The 13,809-nt window shown below is 61.2% G+C and overlaps 1 long non-coding RNA gene across 2 annotated transcripts; it reads left to right on the top strand.

Moving 5' to 3' along the window:
• Positions 1-1,002: 1,002 nt before the first annotated feature.
• On the top strand, positions 1,003-12,470 carry LOC136991771 (uncharacterized). 2 transcript variants are annotated; one of them, XR_010883981.1, is made up of 3 exons: positions 1,003-1,198; positions 12,051-12,120; positions 12,447-12,470. It is a non-coding gene; the product is annotated as an uncharacterized lncRNA (long non-coding RNA). The 2 variants fall into 2 exon arrangements; XR_010883980.1 differs by having other exon boundaries at positions 12,322-12,454.
• The last annotated feature ends 1,339 nt before the right edge of the window (positions 12,471-13,809 follow it).

Raw genomic sequence — 13,809 nt, 5'->3', positions numbered from 1 at the left:
TGGGTGCAGGTGTGCAGCATGCTGGGGGTGCAGGGGATGTGGGTGCAGGGGGTGTGATGTGGTGGGTGCAGGGTAATGGGGGTGCAGGGTGTGCGGGTGCAAGGGGTGCATGGGGGTGGGGGTGCAGGTGTGCAGGGTGATGGAGGTGCAGGGGGTGCATGGGGGTGTGGGTGCAGGGCGGGTGTGACGGGGTGGGTGCAGATGTGCAGCATGATGGGGGTGCAGGGTGTGCGGGTGCAGGGGATGTGGGTGCAGGGGTGTGATGGGGTGGATGCAGGGGGTGGGGGTGCAGGGGGTGTGATGTGGTGGGTGCAGGCATGTGGGATGATGGGGGTGCAGAGGATGCAGGTGCAGGGGGTGCATGGGGGTGGGGGTGCAGGGCGGGTGTGATGGGGTGGATGCAGGGGATGGGGGTGCAGGGCGTAAGGGTGCAGGGGGTGCATGGGGGTGGGGGTGCAGGTTTGCAGGGTGATGGGGGTGCAGGGTGTGCAGGTGCAGGAGTTGCATGGGGGTGGGGGTGCAGGGGTGTGATGTGGGGGGTGCAGGCATGCGGGGTGATGGGGGTGCAGAGGGTGCAGGGGGTGCATGGGGGTGGGGGTGCAGGGTGTGACGGGGTGCAGGGTAGGGGTAGGCTCTGTATGGGGGCAGTGCTGGGGCTCTGATGGAGTGCGCGGTACGGGTGGGGGTACAGGCCACGGGGGGGGGGTGCAGGCTGTGTATGGGGTGGGGGGGGTGCAGGTGTGGGTGGGTGCAGGGGGCTGCGTGGGGGTACGGGATGTGGAGGGGGGTACGGGATGTGGAGGGGGGTGCAGGGTAGGGGGTGGGGGGGCATGTGGGGTGGGGGGGGCGGGGGAGGACAGGGGCAGGGATGGGGGCAGGAGCAGCGGCGGCGGCAGGGGCGGGGAGGAGGCAGGAGGGAGGGCAGGACCGAGCGCGGTGCGGGGAAGAGGGCTCGCCGAGGAGGAGGAGGAGGAGGAGGAGGAGGAGGAGGAAGTCGGGGCCGAGCCGCTTCCTGTAGGCAGAAGGATGAGCGCAGACAAAGCTGGGTGGGGACTCGCCTCGCCGGGCTGCTGCTGCTGCTGACCACCCCTCCTCCTGCTCCATCCCTCCATCCCTCCATCCCTCCATCCATCCCTCCATCCCTGCGGGCCTCCGCGCCGCCCTGCTGCGGGGGACGCGGGGCAGCGCCGCCCGCCAGGTACCGCGGCGCTGGGCGGACTGGGGGGGCACTGGGCGGACTGGGGGGACCGCTGGGCAGACTGGGGGGCGCTGGGCGGACTGGGGGGGGGGCGCTGGGGCTGGGCCGGGCACCCCCAGCACGGGCTCCCCGCGCCCCTCGAACCGCTCCCCGCGAAGCAACAAAAAGGAGCGAATCCCACCCAAAATCACTCCGGAGGGGGGAACGCCACCCCCCCCTCCCCGGGACCAGCCCCGCCGCTGTGCCCCGTAGGGGCCCCGGCCGCCGGCGGTGGGAGGTGGCGGCGGCCGCGCCGGGGGCTCCGGCGGGGGGGGGGGGGGGGGGGGAAGGTGCCGGCACAAAGGTTTGATTTAGAGGGTTTGATCCTCCGCTAATCAATCCGCCACCACAGGCAAGGCTTTGCTGTTGTTTTTTTCCCACGGATGAATGAGATGTAGTGTTCTTTATTTTTATTATTATTATTTTTTTCCCCCGCGGGGAGGAATTTTCATGCAGCCCAAACGGTTTTCCCGACCCCCATCCCGGGCCCAGGCTGGGCCGGGCCGGCGGGTGCTGCCAGCCGGGCCGGGCCGGGCCGGGGGGGGGGGCGGCGGATCGGCGAGGTTTCGGGGGGCCGCGGCGCTGCGCGCGGCGCGATTTCCAGCGAGACGATTAGTTTTCCGCCGCAGGGTTTTTCTTGCGGCGATACGACAGGAAGCAGGACGGATTGTGCAACCGCTTCGCGAAAAGTAACCATGGCAAAAGCAGCCGTTTACCCAAATAGCTGCGAAAACGCGGCGCGGAAAGGCGCTGCTGGGCAGATGCCAGCGGGTTTTTTGCTCTTTTTTTTTTTCCTTGGGGGAACCCGATTCGGGGGGGTTTCTTCTGTAAAAGAGGGGGGGGCAGAACCTAGCGGCAACTTTTGTCTTCCTGCCGCCTCGGAGCAAAAAACGCGTTTAAATTTAAGCAAAAACTCGCGCCCGGCATCTCGCTGCCATCGCTAACGGGTCGCTGATGAAGTTAAAGCGCGCTGGGATGGAGGGTGACAACCCGCAGCGGGCAGGACCGTCGCGCCGTCACACCTCGCTCCGCGTCTGCCGTCGGGCGGCAGGGAGCGGCACGAAGCGGGAGCCGGAGCGGGCACCGCGGATGCCGGCGGCAGGCCGGGAGCGTTTTTCCCTTATAACCAGGTTTCGCCGGCTGCGTTTGGAGCCTGCGTTTTTAATCCTCTTTTCTGCCCTACGGGCCGTTATAATGGGCCTTTTCTCGTTTCTGCAGCGATCCGGCGCCGCGAGCCCCGGTGCCGTCTCGCCTTGGCGCCATTGTTCGCGGGGCCGCGAGAGCGGGGGGCTCCCCCAAAAGTCTCGGGGAGGGGGGGGACCGGGGAGGTGCCTCCCCCAGGCGCCGATGCAATGGAGGCCCTTGCAACCCCCCCAAATCCCTGCAAAAAATAAAAAATAAATTGGTAATTCCTGCTGCGGTGCTCCAGGGCTTGCACATCCCGCGGGGACGGAGCGCTGCTGGCCGAGGGGGACGCGAGCTGGGTCCGGGGTCCCTTCCAGGCGCTCCAGCTCCTCTGCAGACCTGCAGCCCGGGGGGGGGGGGGTTTGCCCCCTGCCTTTCAGACAGGGGCTGGGCCTCATCCTGCCCAGGCGTCACGGCAATCCAGCCGGGTGTCCCCAAGGGACGATCCCGTCCCCGGGCGCCCTGCAGCAGGGGCCGCCCCGGGGATGCTTCGGCCCCCCCCCAACCCGCGCGCTGGCCTGGGCTGCCGGAGCTGCTCGAGGTCGGTCCCGTTTGCGCACGCTGTCGTTCCCGGGTTTTCTCAGCCCTGGATTTCCTCGCTCGGATAAGTCCGGGCTGCTCCTCCCCGTTTGCCCCAGTCGCCACGCGTGACACGAGCGGGCCGTTCTCGGCAGCGTCCAGGCGAGGCGGCGACGTCGGCCTCGCTCGCCCCCCCCCCGCTCGGAGCGCCCCAGGCCGGGCGTCCTCGTGTGGGGACACCCCGCGGGGGTCGGCTTTGACCCTCTGCCCCGAAACGGGGTTACTTGGGAGGTAATTGCAGCGGGGCACCCGGTGGGGTTCCCGCGGGTAGATGGACACGGGCCGGGTGGGAAAGCTCGCTCCGTTTTTTTACCTTTTGATCCCCAAGCAAGGCTGCTGCTTTGCTCCTCGGGATCACGTTAGCTCGGAGCAGAAAACCTCTGGAAAACGCAAACTTTGCAAGAGAAGCCGGCGCGTTTCCGCCAGGCAATTCGCGGAGCGCTGTTCAGAGCTGGGATTTGCAGTGTTTGGCCTCAAAACGGCGCGGCTGGGGCAACCCCTTCTTCTTCCGAAAATCCGGGCGGCCGCTCCGAAGGTGCAGCGAGCGCCGGCGCATGGTGTTTCCCGGAGTAATAGGGGCCGGGGAGAAACGGGATGCTGGGTGCCGGGTCGGCACCCCGCGCGCCCCATCCCCGGTCGCGAGCTACGGCTTTCGCAGCCAGCGCCCAAATGGGGGGAACAAACACAGGGAGCGGGGATTTTCTTTATTATTATTATTATTTTTCTTGCTTTTTCAGGCTCTTCCCTCTTTTCTAGCTGTTCCTCCTTTTCTGGTTTCTCGCTCGGCCGCTTCTCGGGGGAAGAGCGGTGCGGGCAGCGGTCCCGGGGAGAGGGGGGGGGGTTCGCGCAGCCCGGCGGCGGAGGGCGACGATGCCGGGGGGCCGGGGGCTGGTTGCTGTGGGAACCGGGGCCGGCTCTCCCGGTGTGCCGAGCCGTGGAAGCGCGGGGGGGGGGCCGGACACGCTGCAGCGCCCGCAGCGGGCAGGGCTCGGCCTCGAGGAGGAGCGGGGCATCGCCTCCGTCGGCTCCGGGGTTTGGGCCAGGCCAGTAATTAATAAATGAGCATCGCCTTCGGTCAGGAGCGTGCAAGTGAATCATCACGGCGTGGAGGGTTGGGAGAAAGCCGGAGATGCTCCAGGGGCTGGGAAGGCAGAGCCCGCTGGCAGGATTGGGAAAAACAAGCTGGCGACTGCTCGGCTTGGGGTAAAGGCCCTCGAGGCCGTCTCTTGTTGGCTGCTCCGGGAAAAACAGCTCCCGGCACAGCCCGATCCTTGGCCGTTGCCTCTCGTGTGCTCGTCCCCCTGCGTAAGCTGTGGCCTCCGTGAGGACGCGGCCACGAGAAGGCAGACGTCTAAAATAGCATATCCCCTGGATTTAATGTAGGCACACCCAGGGTAGACTCAAGACACCAAAACCAGTTTTTTGCAAGCTCAGTGCCAAATATATATATATATATATATATATATATATATATATATCTCCCTGAAATGGGATTGCACCAAACCTTACAAAAACCCACCTCGCTGTTTGCGTGCCGCTGATAAAGCCCTTGACAATTCCCGGGTAGCAGATGCGCTAAGACCTGCTTATCGTACCAAACCCAATTAGTTTTCACCTTATCTTGTCCTCCCCTCGCTTTTCACACGTTAATTCTCTTTCCCCTGTCGCCTCTCGCCCTCGTTGCAACTCCGTCTAACGAGCTGATCGGAGAGAAGGGCGAGAGGCCGCCGCGTTGCGCTGCGCAGGCACCGGCAGCGGGACGAGACCGCTAGCAAGGAAGGGCCGGGGGCGATACGTCGGCTGGAAACTGGAGCGGTTCACGTTTAGATCGGGCGCAGGGACGTCGAGCGGCGGCTTGCTTTAGCCGCTTGCCCCCACGGGAGAGACACCCCGTGGGGACACAACCGGGGTCCCCGTCTAGGGAAGCGCTCACAGGTGCTTTTGGGGCCTGTTGCAGTCGAGGGGGTTTAGCTCGAAATTAAACCCATGCTAATGTGCATATATGAAATTAAACGCATGCCAATATGCATTTAGGAAATTAAACCCATGCTCATATGCTTTCCTGATTGGGGCCAGATGTGAGCGTGCGACTGGCTGAGGATAAAATCCTCCCTTTAGGAAGTTTTCCTTGCAGCCCCCGTGTCCTTGGTCGGGGCTCGTTACTCGTTTCCAAAAGCAGCAACCTTAGCGTTGCGTCAGTGGAGACGCAGGCAGGATTTACTGCTCGCGCCCCGGGGTTGAGCGCCCGCTCCGGGCGAGCGCGGGGGGCAGAACCGCTCCGCGCCGGCACCGGGCGCCTCTGCAAATAGGCGCAGACGTAACTATGAAAAAATCTTCCGCTACGAGAGCGCCGGGAGTTAAGCAAGAGCCGAGAAAGCCTCTTCCTTCGCTTGCGAGCGCGGAAGTAGCTAGGCAACCCGGAGCGTTTTCGGTGACTGGCACGTTGAGGAAAATAGTGACACCGTTTGGACTGATTTCTGCGCTAATTATAGGAAGGTCTTTTCAGCGCTGTCATCCCGCTCCGTGTCACCGGTGGCTTGTTGCGAAACCTGCACTCCTCCGGCGGCGGCAGGGCGAAGGAGGCGAGCCGGCGCCAGAGCCAGCACGTGCCTGCCGCTGCGCCCGGCTCCAGCCCCACATCCGTCCGTCCGTCCCTGGGCGCGGGGACCACGGCCCCACGGTGCTCATGTCCCCAGCAAAGTGGTGGTCACGGTTGGGACTGGGCGGCCGGCGAGGAAGAGCCCGGGAGCTTGCGCCGAGCCCGCGCCACAGCGTGGGAACCAGGGACCCGGCACGGGAGGGAGACGGCGCCGCTTCGTCCTTGCGCCCGAGGAACGGCGGGGTGTCCCGTGGATGAGGGCTGTGCCGCAAGCTCTTTAGGGAAAGTGGCTTTTTTTTGAGAAGAGCTGCTCGGCCCCGACACCGGCTGTTCCCCCGGACGCCGTCGGGAGCTGCTCGGGGGAGCAGGTGGCCTGGAAAGCTCCTTGTGTTGCTCCAGCATGGTCCATTCCCGGCAGGAGCTGGGTCGGGTGCTGCCCGGCATCACCTCGTTCGAGTGCTCGGGGCCGTGTGAACGCTGGTACCCTGGGGAGAAAGGGCAAAACCCCAGCTCCGAAAGCGGAGCAGCTAAAGGGAACTGGTGGTTTCGCTCCACTTCTTTGCCGAGAATTGCCTTGATGCAGACGTGGCCGGTTTGCTGGAAATCGCCAGCAGAGCAAATCCGCCCTGGTTGGTCACCCTGAGTGCAGTGAGTTCAGAGGGGGCCTTTCCCAGGGATTTTTCCCCGCGTTGCAAGGGTGGGATGCGATGGTGCACATTAAACCTGGCAGGTTTCTGTGTCTCGCAGCGTGCCATGTCTCACTTGCCGATCCCACGTGCGGTCATATGTTATGTGAAGTCGTGCGTCATACGGCGCAGACAGAGAGATATGGAGAAACCACGTTTTTTCTTGCCTGTTGTTCTTGTCTGAACCACGTCCAAGAGGAAAAAAAGGGCGCTGAAGCTAGATAAAGTGCAAGAGCATTTAACAAGAGCAATGAATATCCATCGTATCATCCTCCTGTGGGGTGGCGCGGGTTCTCCCCCACTTGAACAAGACCAGACGGCCAAGAGTCACGAGTCTGATGCACGAGCCACTTAAGGAAAATCTATAGCCTGTGTGATGTAGGATGTCAGACCCAGTGAGCAGGGCGAACTTTTCAGTCTTCAATGGTTTTAAAATCCATGTAGCTATGAATTCCTGAGCAATTAATTGAGCGCATTTCACTCACACATGGAGTTTTTGGAGGAAGTGGGCTTTTTATGTTGTTCTGGTTAACAAAGCATCAATCACCATTGGATGCAAGATGTTCAATATTGATTTAATTCCCTTCCGGACCAAACGTCTTTGGTTTTACTTTGGACTCGTTGCAGATAAAGGAAGGGAAGCAAGATAAAAATGGGCATTTGGGAATCGGGGAATGGATCTTGAACATGATAGGGGCTACAAGAAACGTGTCTTCATGATCCTGCTCTCATGGGGGGACATCAGGACAGCACCCGCATGCCTTTCCCTGTAGCAGGCTTCATAGTTTGCATTTAAAGCTGTGACACCCATTTTGGGATAGAGTCAGGGTTGGGCACACCCACAAGAAGAGCTTTTGCATCCGGTCTTGTCCCACTCATGCCTCGATGTCTTGAGTGTTCTCCTGTGCTCTGAGGTCACTTGTTTGCTTTGTAAAGTTGCTTCTCAGCTTTGCAGTAGCTCTTGGAGCAAGGGGAAGTTCACGGGAGATGGCGTTGGCCCTACGGTGGGATGGGAGCCCTCCTTCTCCTCGCGCCCCACTGTGTTACCCAGCAATGGCCCAAAGCTGGCTCAGGCCATCGGTGAGGGAGCTGAGGTTGCACCCACCCCTGGAGCTCAGCTGAGCTGGAGATGGATGTGCTCCTCTTCCCCCATCCCAAGGGTGCTCCCTTGGCCTCCAAACCTTTCCCGGTGGGACCTGCTCTAGGGGACGGGGCTTTGTGCTGCCTCTATTGAAGAGCAGGATCTGGGAGAGTCCTGCCTGTTGAGAAGAGCAGGATCGTAATCAGGCGTTGAGACCCGCTGTCACCACCTTGGGTACTGGTTTGACTGTCCAGACCGAAGCAAACCAGGCTCCGAGGTCGAGGTGACCACAAAGAGGCTGTGACCACGACAGGTCCCCTGTGCCGGTGGTGTAGCACCCTTGGCGGCTGGGTGGGAAGCAAGCTCCAACACTGGCTCAGTTGGGCATTTCCAAGAGTTTCTTCTCGTTTTGGATGCATTCCTTCCGTCGTCGCTCACCAGGGTGGTGCTGGTGCCGTTTACCCTGCAAAGAGCCGTCCCAAGCCAAGGACCCTTCCTCTACGCGCCCTGAGCTTCGCAAACAGGGGACCCTGGGGGTCAGGAGATGGCTGCTGGGTGGGTTGGGGAGGATGGAGAATAGACCACCCTCTCCCCCCATCTTCTATGGGTTTTAAATCAACAGAAGTTGCTCTGATGGAGATTCCTCCATCCCCAGTGTCTGTCTTGTCAAGTCAATCTGATGCTAGCAGCTCCCAAGATAGGGGATAGCCGCTTGAGGACACGTCCGGCCTGTCAAGGCTTGTGGCGCTGGGGGAGGCAGCAAGTCACTGCTGAAAGGTCTCAGCGAAACGGAGGGGCACGTTTCCAAAGCGTCGCTGGCCGGCGGCGGGGGACGGGCGGGTTTCCACCTCGCTCAGGGCTCTTGGCAACCTCGCCTCGGCCACCGGGTGCACTCTAGAGGTTGCTTTACACTGATAGAGCCCGGGGACGTTATCTCCCACTGGGAGGGGCACCAAGACTTTGGCCCGAGTCTCCCAAGGAAAAAAAGCAGCCAGGGAATTTTCCAGCGCCAGGTCCCCCGTGGCGTGAGTGGGTGCTGGCAGCCCGAGCGACCTTAGCCATGGGATGGTGGTTCATCCTGGATGCTGGCTCCAAGCAGCCCTGGGGGATGCTGAAATACAGCCTGGACATCCCGGGAGCCGGGCAGAGCCTCACTTGTCACCCGCGTGTGAACCCGCTCGCCCTTTGCCCACTCGGTGGTCACTCCAGGGCTCGGGCGCTGCCGGCTGCTCCAGTAGGACGCTTGGGTGGCACATCCAAGCTGCAGGGGCCCCGGGTCGCGCTGCTTCGTCTCACGGGTGCTGCAGCTGCAGGCGCTCCCGCAGCTCCTCCTGCTCCTGTCAGCTTGCCAGTGTGGGCAGAAGCTGGATGAGGAGGTGAGAAATCCTGGAAGATTTTGCCTTTCTGCGACAGCTGGAGTGTGGATGCAGGAGTGGGACGGATGGTTTCGCACATCTAGCTCGGTCCAAAGCATGAGTAAGTTTTGACTGTTGATTCTCCCGTTGCTCTGGATTCCTCAGCACTTTCCAACGGGCAAACAGGGATTTTGGTTAACGAACTGCAACGGTCATTTTAAGGAAAAGCTGGTCTTGTGCAAGCCCCTCAGTTTGCACAGGGCGTGATGAAGAGGAGCTTGCACAGGGCGTGATGAAGAGGGGGTGGTCTGCACGCAGGCACCCACCGGGGGGGGGGGACCAGGGCTTGGGTGTCCGCCAAGGAAAGCGGAGACCTCCCTCCCCGTCATTTTTCAGAAGGGCTTTAACTTCAATTCCTCAAGCCCTCCTGACCCGCTTGCGCTTCGCCCGCTGTGTTTTTAACAGCGCGGAGACGCGGCGGTGTCTGCGAGGCGCTTGCAGAGCCGCTGCCGTCAAAATCCGTTGCATTATTTATCAGCCGGTTTAATATAATCGCCGCTCAGCCTCGCCTCTTCGCTTGCCGTTCACGCTCGGCGCTTCCCTCGCTTCCCAGCTAATGCTTAAAACCCGGGCCCGTGCGGAGAGCGGCGTACGGATGCACGGGAGAGGGGAGCTTGCGCTGCTAGCCGGGACCTTTACCGGCGCCGGGAGCGCAGGATTCCTTTGCTTTTGCAGATCCGTTTCTTTTTTTTTGCAATGCTCTCGACTGCCAGTGTAAAAGCAGCGCCCGGCTAGCAGCTCTCGGGCGCTTTTCTTCTCCCGCCTGTGTAATATCCGTGTTTGCTATTGTGTCACGGCACAATATAGAAAGAATAATATTTTGCGTTAAATCGAACGCCGTTGACTCAGCAGGAAGCGGGGTCAGGAGGCAGCGCAGGCTGCTCGAGGTTTCCGGTGCCTCGTCGTAAATACCAGCGCGTGAGAAAAGCGGGCTTGCTGCAGAGGGCAGGACGCTTGGCGCGTGCTTGGAGCGCAGACGGGCCGCTTTGGGATTTTGGGGGCTCCCAAGGAAAAACCAGGATGTCGTAGCTTGAGCCGAGTCCGGCTTTCGACGCCTGCTTGGCCGCGGTGCCGAGGGCAAAGCCGTTTTGCCGGGCTGCGAATCTTTTTGGCCACTGCGTTCGCCCCCGGCACGAGTTCTGTGACGGAGGTGGAAGTCATCCCGTTCGCGCCCAACGAGAGGGCCTGGAGCAGCACGACGGCATCGACTTGCTGTCGCTCGTGGCCAGGAGGTGTTTAATCCCGAGGCAGCTTTGCTGCCTCCCAGCTCATCACACGTGTGTCGGGCCGTGCCAAGCCCGGCTGAGGCCTGAGCCTTTCGGTGCACCTCCCGCTGCTCCAAGCCACCAGCCCGGTTTCACCACCCGGGCCGTGCCCTACTCTCCCCTTGCTTTCCGTGAGCCGGCGGCTCCGGTCGGAGCACGTGGCCTGGCCGCCTCTCCATCTCCTTTCCGGATGCAATGAGTTTTGTGTGCTCAGCTCTCCCTTCTAAGACACCCCAGCAGCTTTTGCGGCAATAAATCACTTTTGCAAGAGGCTGTGACCCGTCTGATGTATTTGAAGCTTGAAATAGCTCCTTATGAGTAATGTGGTTCAGGTGCTTATCACTAATTAATTAATTCAGTTGTATTGCGGATACCTAATTAAGGCAGTCTAAGCTAATTCCTCTGGGGTCTTAAAACTAATGGGACGGTTAACGGGGTTGTTTCTTTGCTGATGTAACTTGTTGGGCGATTCCCAGCGGCTGGGAAGGTTCATTAGGCTTCGCGCGAGCGTTACTTAAAATAAAATCACAATCAAGGTTTGCTTTGGGGGCAATCTTCGGAGAAGGCAGCGCAGATCCCGCGGCCGAGCCCGGCTCTCTGCGGGGCCGTAGCTTCGGCGTGCCGCGGCGGCGATTTGGGCGAGAAGGCTCCCGCGGAGCGAGCGGAAGGAGCCCTTCCCCTTCCCTCCGCTTCCGCGGCGCGTTCCGCACCGGGAGGTCTCGGTTCCCTCCTCGGGGGAAGGAGCTTTTTGGGGCTGGATGGGGGTTTCTGCTCCTCCGGGGCCGGGACGGAGGCAGGGAGCGTTTCTCCCCAAGCTCGGGACGTCCTGAGCTTTGCTAGGTGGGAGAGACCCGAGACGTCGTCTCGATCCTTTACGCCCCGTAAAGCCGCACGTTTACTGTGTGGCACGAGGGCGATTTCCCGAGAAGCCCCGGGGGTGGCTCCAGCGCAGGTTAAACACCACGTCGGGACGTCGGACGAACTCAAACGTTAGGAAGGGAATAAAAACCCCGCGCGACGCAGTTTTTTGCCACTTTCTCCTTTCATCTGTAATATTTCTGTGCGTTTGGCATGTATTTTTACCATCATTTTTCAGCGGAGCTGCCTATTTTTCAAGCCAACGTTAAAAAAAAAACCACTTTACAAAGTTGCCCACGTCCTAACCGTGTTTAATGCCCCCCTTGAGTGGTAAAGGACCTTAAACGGTGCAAAAGTTGGTTTGAGGTTCCTCCCCCCCGCTGCAACGAAAGCTGCCTGTTTCGGGTGCCTGAACTAAACACCGAACGCGGGAATGCCGGTTTTAAGTGTTTAGCAGAATTCCCGTTTCCACCCAAACGCGGCTCAAGGTAGAACCCAAAGCAGAGGGGGGAAAAGGCAGGTTAGTCATCGTTTTTACGCATCGCCCCGGCAGTGCGGATGCCGGCGCTGGCAGAGCAGCCGGGCCCCGGCCAAGAGCAAGCAGCTGGCAGGAGCGAACCCACACGGGGGAGAGCGATTTTGGGGGGGGGGAGGACGAGAGATTTAGGGCTCCAATCCGTTAGTTAAATCCGCCTTCTCCCAGCTGCCGTGCAAGCGCTGCTCGAAGGCAGGGACTCACCGCGGGCCAGGCTGCTGGGCACCGCAGCAAACCCAGATTGCCCCCCAAAATCTCCGTTTGGCGCCCTGGAGCCAGGGACGAGGGCTCCCTGTCTCCGTGCCCCCGGGAAAGGGGCATCGATAGGAGCGTGGCTCCGGCCGAGGAGCCGCTCAAAGAGGAGCCGGCACTGGAAACCTCTCCCCGTGCCGGGAAGCGAGCCGAACGCAAACGAGCGGCGGCGGCGCCGGCGTCTCCGAAAACGCAGGAGGGAGGGCGACGGGGAGGGAAGCCGCCGGCCTTGCTGCCTCCGCGCTGCCGCAGCCTTGCCTGGCGCCGGGCACCGCGGTGCCGTCGCGCTCATTGGTGCCGCATCCACCTAACCCGTGTTTTTTGGGGTTTTTCCCCCTTTTTTGCCTCCCGTTTACAGGCGCCGAACGTCGAAGAGGAGCAGGCGTTGCCCTAGAGAGGCGAAGGCTCGGCGGAGGGACCCGCTTCCGGTAAAACCGCGACCGCTCCGCGGGCCCCGGCTGCCCGGGCTGGGAATCGCCAGCGGCAGGAAGCTCCGGCATCCTGTTTGGCACCGCGGCGGCCAAACCGGCGGCGGGGACGGAGCGGCGGAGGCGGGAGGAAGCGGAGGCGCCTTGCGCGCCCTCGCCTCCCCTCTGAAGCCCGTCTCTTGCCTCCCTTTCGCTCTAAAGGCCCCGCCACCCTTTCCCCAAAACGCCGGGATTTAGCCGGCGTCCCGCCGCTGCCCCCCGGAAGCGCCGCGTCCCCTAAGCTTGGCCGCGGGGGGAGTCACCGCCGCGTGCCTTTGCGTCCGCAGCCCGCCCGCGGCGGCGATGGCGAGCAACAACACGGCGAGCATCGCCCAAGCCCGCAAGCTGGTGGAGCAGCTGAAGATGGAGGCCAACATCGACAGGATAAAGGTAACGCGGCGGCGGTGGCGGCGGCGGCGTCCATCCGTCCGTCCGGTGTCTCCGTAACGCCCGGCTCCTCGTTGCAGGTGTCCAAAGCCGCGGCGGACCTGATGGCGTACTGCGAAGCCCACGCCAAGGAGGACCCACTCCTGACCCCCGTCCCGGCCTCCGAAAACCCCTTCAGAGAGAAGAAGTTCTTCTGCGTGATCCTGTAACGCCGCGAGGAGCCTGGCCGGCGCTCGGGCCACCCTGAACACTGATGGAGAGTTTTTAGGAGTGGGGACGACCTGGTAGTCCGCAGAATTTAAACAAAACAAAACAAAACAAAAAAAATCAGTAAAATACGCGGCCTGGAAGCTCCGGAGATGTGCATGTTTAAAGAACCTGGCCACCTTTGGGGGAATACGATGATCTACCTTGCGAGGCAAAAGATCCGAAGTCTGTAGAGTTGCCTAGAAAGAAAAACAAAACCATGTAAAGAATAAATCTGTGTCACTTTTCCGCTCACGAAACTCGTTCGATTGTTCCACGTTTAAAGCACTAGGGTTGTGCTGAGCAAAGTAAATTGCCGAGGATGTGTATAACCTTGTTGGAATGATAATTGTCGGGTTTTTTTTCCAAATGCGATTTTTTAATTTTGTTTTTAATTTAAGTTGTCGGGTATATCGCAACAGGCTAGATTGCTCTGATGTTACTTCATGTTTGGTCTTGTGCTTTTTGATTTTTGGCGTTAGGGTAGCGCAGAGGTTGGCCGGACCTGGCGTTTGAGACGGGATCGCGCGCGAGAAGCGAGGGCACCGGCGGATCGTGCCGCCGCTGCCGCCGCCGCCGGCTCAGTGTTGCGTTTCCGGCAGATGCCGCTTCCGGATGTTTTCTATGTGATAGCTTCGACCCTGCAAGTTCCAAGTGACTCGTGTTGTCGTGGTTGGTGCTTCATACTTCTGTGACGACTTTTAGTGCATGAGAGCTAGCTCCGTTCCCCCGCTCCGGATTTTCTTTCCCGTTGTTTGACGCCGCGCGCTGGCGGAAGAAGCCGTAGGGAGGGAAAGCGAGGCGATGCCGCGAGGCGAACCGCTCCCGCGATGCCTTCGACGTGCCTGAAATACCTCCTGCGCTAGGGCAGGGCCGGCTCCCGGCGCCGGCAGGCAGCCGGGAGTCGGAAAATCCGAGTTGACCGCTTCTTTCGGGCTCTGTCCCTTTCTCCGACACCTCCGTGCCTCTTCTCCGCCCCCCCCGCCCCCGTCCGCCTCCGCCGCTTTTGGCCTCCCG

The sequence above is a fragment of the Apteryx mantelli genome, chromosome 4, assembly GCF_036417845.1.
Source record: "Apteryx mantelli isolate bAptMan1 chromosome 4, bAptMan1.hap1, whole genome shotgun sequence".
Taxonomy (NCBI): Eukaryota; Metazoa; Chordata; class Aves; order Apterygiformes; family Apterygidae; genus Apteryx; species Apteryx mantelli.
The sequence above is the reverse complement of the archived record's forward strand: the minus strand, read 5'-3'. Positions and strand labels throughout refer to the sequence as shown.